The sequence below is a fragment of the Ricinus communis genome, chromosome 8, assembly GCF_019578655.1.
Source record: "Ricinus communis isolate WT05 ecotype wild-type chromosome 8, ASM1957865v1, whole genome shotgun sequence".
Lineage (NCBI taxonomy): Eukaryota > Viridiplantae > Streptophyta > Magnoliopsida > Malpighiales > Euphorbiaceae > Ricinus > Ricinus communis.
Window position 1 is genome coordinate 3,158,247 of NC_063263.1, and position 5,559 is coordinate 3,163,805.

General features: G+C 34.9%; 1 non-coding gene across 1 annotated transcript; it reads right to left on the minus strand.

Moving 5' to 3' along the window:
- Window positions 1-1,889: 1,889 nt before the first annotated feature.
- On the minus strand, window positions 1,890-1,996 carry LOC125371021. Its single transcript, XR_007217186.1, has one exon. It is a non-coding gene; the product is annotated as a small nucleolar RNA R71 (small nucleolar RNA).
- Between the last annotated feature and the right edge of the window lie 3,563 nt (window positions 1,997-5,559).

A 5,559-nucleotide genomic window follows, 5' to 3' on the forward strand; every position in this document is an offset into this window, starting at 1 on the left:
GTTATCATCTTAATTGCTACTATTTTTATCACTATTATTATATTTACTCATATATTGCATATAACCATAATTTCATTTAAACTGATGCTATTCAAGTTTAGCATTTAATATTAAATTGAGTAATTCTATGATTGTCTATGATCTATGTTATTTTAATATTATTGATGCTATGATTATACTGTAACTCGGGATGAGACGACAGTAGAACATACCATCTGATGGGTTGCATCAAGACCGCCGTGTGCACTGGTATAAATCAAAGACGTGTAATAGGAAAATATTTATGTGGTGTGCTCTGGTTGAGCATCGCTCTCTAGGCTTATAAAATTTATGATTCACCGGAGGAAAGGACCCTGGTGGAGCATCGCTCTCTAGGCGCTAGCTATATTGGTAATTAAGTGACCATATTGGATTTAAGGACCTGATCGAGCGTTGATCTCTAGGCACTAGTATTATTGGAAATAAGAGAGTCGATTGTGATAGAATTGGAGTATAGGGTTCTGTTGATGTTCTCATCCTATATTTATTAAATTGAAATTATCTAAAATATGGTATGACACACATTTTAATTTTTTCATGATAGTTTATATTTTTTAAAATAAAAATATTATAGTGATGGTTGTGTTTGTTTTGGATTATATGATTTTAATTCACTCTCTAGACCGACAATCTCAAATTAAATTTTTCAGGTGACAGTTAGGTTATCTGCAGTTCTTCTTATTTTGGCAACTTAACTCCTTCCTTCCTCGGGTTTAATATAACTATTTTTCTTAAATTTCTAATTATGTAAAGTTCTAGATACTCCACAGTATTTGCATTCGAGACTTATTATTTCTATTTGACAATGATGAACAACCTGATGATGTATTAATTTTATTATTATTGATAAATCGGTATAAATTCTATTATAATTTTATGGATGAAATATTTATATATTGGATAAAATTATATTTTAATTAAGTTATTACTTAGTCAGACTTACTATGGGTTTCGTTGGCCTTATGCCTACCCATTCTCCAGTACAAGTCGTGGCCCACAAATCGAGTCGTGACAAAGTTGGTATCATAGCCTAGGTTTAGATTTCCTTCGATATAGGTTAGCTTGCTTGGTGCTATGGATTTAGGAATCACGTTTGTCTTTACTTGTTCTCGTTGACTCTAGTATCAGCGTTTTCCATTAGGGGGTTTATTTTTTGTGTTTCTCGATGGCTTGTGTGTTTATATAGTTTTACATTAAGGATTAGAGTAGTTGTATCTGCAGCGAGAGATTTGTGATGAGTTCTTTTTTCAGCAGTAGTGCACTTTTTCTACAAGATGTTAGAATGTAAGGTAGACTCCTTACCTTTTTTACAAGTGGTTAGTGCATACTAGCCTTAGATGCTTTGATTGTTGTTTTGGCGGTGCGCAATACAATTTAGGGTTGGTGCAGAGTCAGTTGCGGCCATGCAATAATTTGTCTCGTTACTATATCAGATACCTTCTTAATGAGTGAAGTCGAACTTAGTACTTAGAATGTCGGACATAGGTCAAAGCATATAAGTTTGAGTTTTGTGGTTATAAAAAGAATAAGAATAATGGTTGGTGTGTATCTATCGAGCGCTTGGAATGTCGGACATAGGTCAAAGCTTAAGCAAACACTGCTTATTTTTATAAATAAAATAGAAGTGCTTCAAAATATAATATTATGCCTAATCCCATAAAGAAACTCATTATAGTATTTCACTATTGGATATGCACATTAACTGCTAAGTCTAGTATATTGTAAGCACCATAACTTATTGAGAGATAAGGTAAAATTATGGTTGGGATCATTGGCACCAAGTTCCATCACTTCATGGAATACACTTCTAAGACCTTTCTTACTAAGTACTACCTTATAGAAAGACTGCCAAATATCGACAAGACCTTGCTGGATTTAAGCAATAACTTGAAGAATCTCTTAATGAAGCTTGGGAGAGATTTAAAGACCTACAAAGACATTGCCCACACTATGGTATTCCAGACTGGCTTCTCATGCAAACTTTCTATCAAGGATTATCTGAATCCTTGCAAATTACTATTGATGCTATTGCACAAGGCTTTTTTATGAGGAAAACACCAGAGGATGTATATGCACTCTTAGAGTGATGGCTTTTAATAATTATCAATGGCATATGGGGAGTGAAACCAGCATATGAAAGCTGTAGGAGTGTATGAGGTTGATAATTTAAGTATGGTTATTGCCAAGTTGGATCTCCTCACTAAGAAATTAGAGCGGTTGAATTTTGTAGGTTATCCATCACATGTGCTATCTTGTGAAGTATGTGGAGAAGGACACTCTACTATAGAATGCCAACAAGGTAATTCTTTTTTCCAAGGCTGGTCAATTGAAAAACTTAATGCTTTAAATAATTTCAATAGTAGACCTTAAGGAAATCCATACTCCAACACTTACAACCCTATATGGAGGAACTATCCGAACTTCTCATAGTCGAATCAAAGAGGAAATTCTAATCCTAATGCTAATCAAGTGTACAAGGCACCTTCACTGGGTTTCCAGCAAAATAATTCTTACCTTTAACCTGAACCAAAGATAAACCTTAAAATGATGATGGAGAATTTCATCCAGTCCTAAAATAAGGCAATGCAAGCAGTCTAAGCAAGTCTGAAGCAACAAGAAGAAAGGTTGGAATAATTGGCCACACAAAATAAGATGCTAGAATACTAGATAGCATCACAAGCTAGCTCCTCAAAGTTTCATCAAATAGGTCATTTAAACTTGAGAATCCTAGGGAGCATGCAAAGGCTGTAACTTTGAAAAGTGGAAAACAATTGCCAAAGGTTGAGCACAAGCTTAAGCAACCAAGGGAAGAGCCAAAGTAGATGCAAGTTGAGGATGATTTACCAAAAAGTGATCAACTCGAGCCCAAGGAAGTCAACATTCCTATGTTGCCATCTATCAACCACCATATAAATACTATCATTTCCACGCTTACATCTTGGCAATCCTATGATAAAATCCATAGAAACATCAACCAAGGTGAAATAGAAATAGGCAATGGCATATACAATCCATGGGGCTTGCTTTTAGAATTAGCACGTAAAAGAATAACACAACATAATATTTCTCAACATCAACACACATTTTCGACCAATAAAAGTGCTCATGCAACATATCTAAAGTCTTAGCAACACCAAAATGCCCCATTGATCCTCCCTCATGCGATTATTTTAAAAATAATCTATGCATAGAATAATTAGGCACACATAATCGATTATCCTTAAATAAGTAGCCATCATTCCTATAGTATTTATCAAAAGCTCCATGCTCGTATGCATCATACACACTTCCAAAATTAGGATCATCAAGATAATGTTCTTTAAGCAATTCAAATCTAATCAATTTATAATGAAGTGTGTTAATCAAGGCATACCTCCTAGAGAGTGCATCATCCACCACATTATCCTTACCCAACTTATATTTGATTACATAAGGAAAAGTCTCTATAAATGAACTCCAAGTTGCATGCCTTTTGTTCAACTTATTTTGACTCTTCAAATGGTTTAAGCTCTCATGATCAATATGAATTACGAACTCCTTTGGCAATAAATAATGTTGCCATGTCTCCAACACCTGCACTAATGCAAACATCTCCTTATCATATGTGGGATAATATAGCTTGCAGCACTAAGCTTTTCACTAAAATAGGTAATTGGCCTACCCTTTTGCATCAATACAGCTCCAATTCCAATAGTAGAAGCATCACATTCAATCTCAAAAGTAGAATCAAAATTAGACAAAGCAAGTAAAGGAGCATTAATCAATTTATCTTTCAAAACCTGAAATGCCCTATCTTGTGCCTTTCCCTATTTAAAACCTACATGCTACTTAATAGGGGGCGGTAAGGGTAGAAAAATTCCTAACAAATCACCTATATAAGCTAGCTAAGCCATGAGGATAAACAACGAAGCACTTGATAAGCAATTTTAAAAGGTTTTGAAAGTGTTCAAGAAATTGGACATCACCATTCCCTTTTTGGAGGCAGTCACTCAAATACCTAAGTATGCCAAATGCTTCAAGGACATAATTTCAAACAAACGGAAGTGGGATGATCATGAGACCATATCGATGAATGAGGAGTGCAACGCTGTTATTAGGAATAATCTTCCTCAAAAGCTTAAGGATCTAGGAAGTATCACTATACCTTGTGTTGTTGGTAAATTGTGTATTGCTATAGCACTTTGTGATTTAGAAGCTAGTGTCACTTTAATGCTTTTATCTTTGTGCAAGCAATTAAACATTGGAGAGCCTAAACGTATGAATCTTTCCTTACAACCAGCCGATGGATCTATAGTCTATCTTGAGGAATTTTGGAGGATGTCCTTGTAAAAGTTGGAGAAATTTATGTGCCTTATGATTTTGTTATTCTCGAGATGGAAGAAGAGCTTTAAATCCCTATTATTCTAGGACGACCTTTCCTCGCTATAATAGGAGCAATAATTGATGTAAACCAAGGCAAGATTAAGCTTGAAGTAGGGGAAGAAATGGTGGAGTTTGACATTTTCAAAATGGTACAAAATCCTTCAATGGTGCAATCATGCTTTAGAATTGATGAAGTTCAAAGTTGCATCGAGGGGGTGTTCCAAAAGCTACACCCTCAAGGTCTATTAAAATCTTACCTAATTCACGAAATAGAGTATGATGATGAAGCTCATGAGGTAGTGGCCTATAATAACACCTTGAATGCACAATTAGTGCTTCCACATAGACAATCTCTAAGGTATGAACCTTTACCTAGCAATTTATTTTCTATGAGCACTTTGAGAGAAGAGGATGCACCTAAAGTGGTGCTTAAGCAAGTCCCTCCCTATTTAAGGTGTGCTTTTCTTAAACCTAATTCCACCTACCCAATTATTATTAATGCACAATTGAATAATGAACAAGTTGATAAACTACTTAGAAGAGTTAGGGATCATAGGAAGAGCATAGGATACACTATTGATGATTTGAAAGAGATCATCCCTTCTTTTTGCATACATAGGATACATTTAGAAGATGGGTGTAGTCACTTTCTTGAACATCAACGGAGATTGAATCCTAAAATGAAAGAAGTTGTTAAGAAAAAGATGATGAAATTGTTTAATGTAGGGATCATATATCCAATCTAAGATAGTAATTATTTTAGCCCAATTCATGTAGTTCCTATAAAAGGGGGGATGACAGTTGTTAAGAATAAGAACAATGAATTAATCCCCATTAGAACCATCACAGGATGGAGGATGTGCATTGACTATAGAAAATTAAATAAGGCTACTAGGAAAGACCAATTTCTCATTTCTTTCATTGATCAATTGCTAGAAAGGTTAGCTCAACATTCTTACTTTTGCTATTTAGACGGGTATTCAGGATTCTTCTAAATCCCAATCCACCCCAAAGATCAAGAGAAAACTACTTTCACTTTTCCTTACGAAATTTATGCTTATAGATGCATGCCCTTTGGGTTATGCAATGCCCCTACCACCTTCTAAAGTTGCATGATGGCAATCTTTTCTGAGTTTGTAGAGGACATTATGGAAGTAT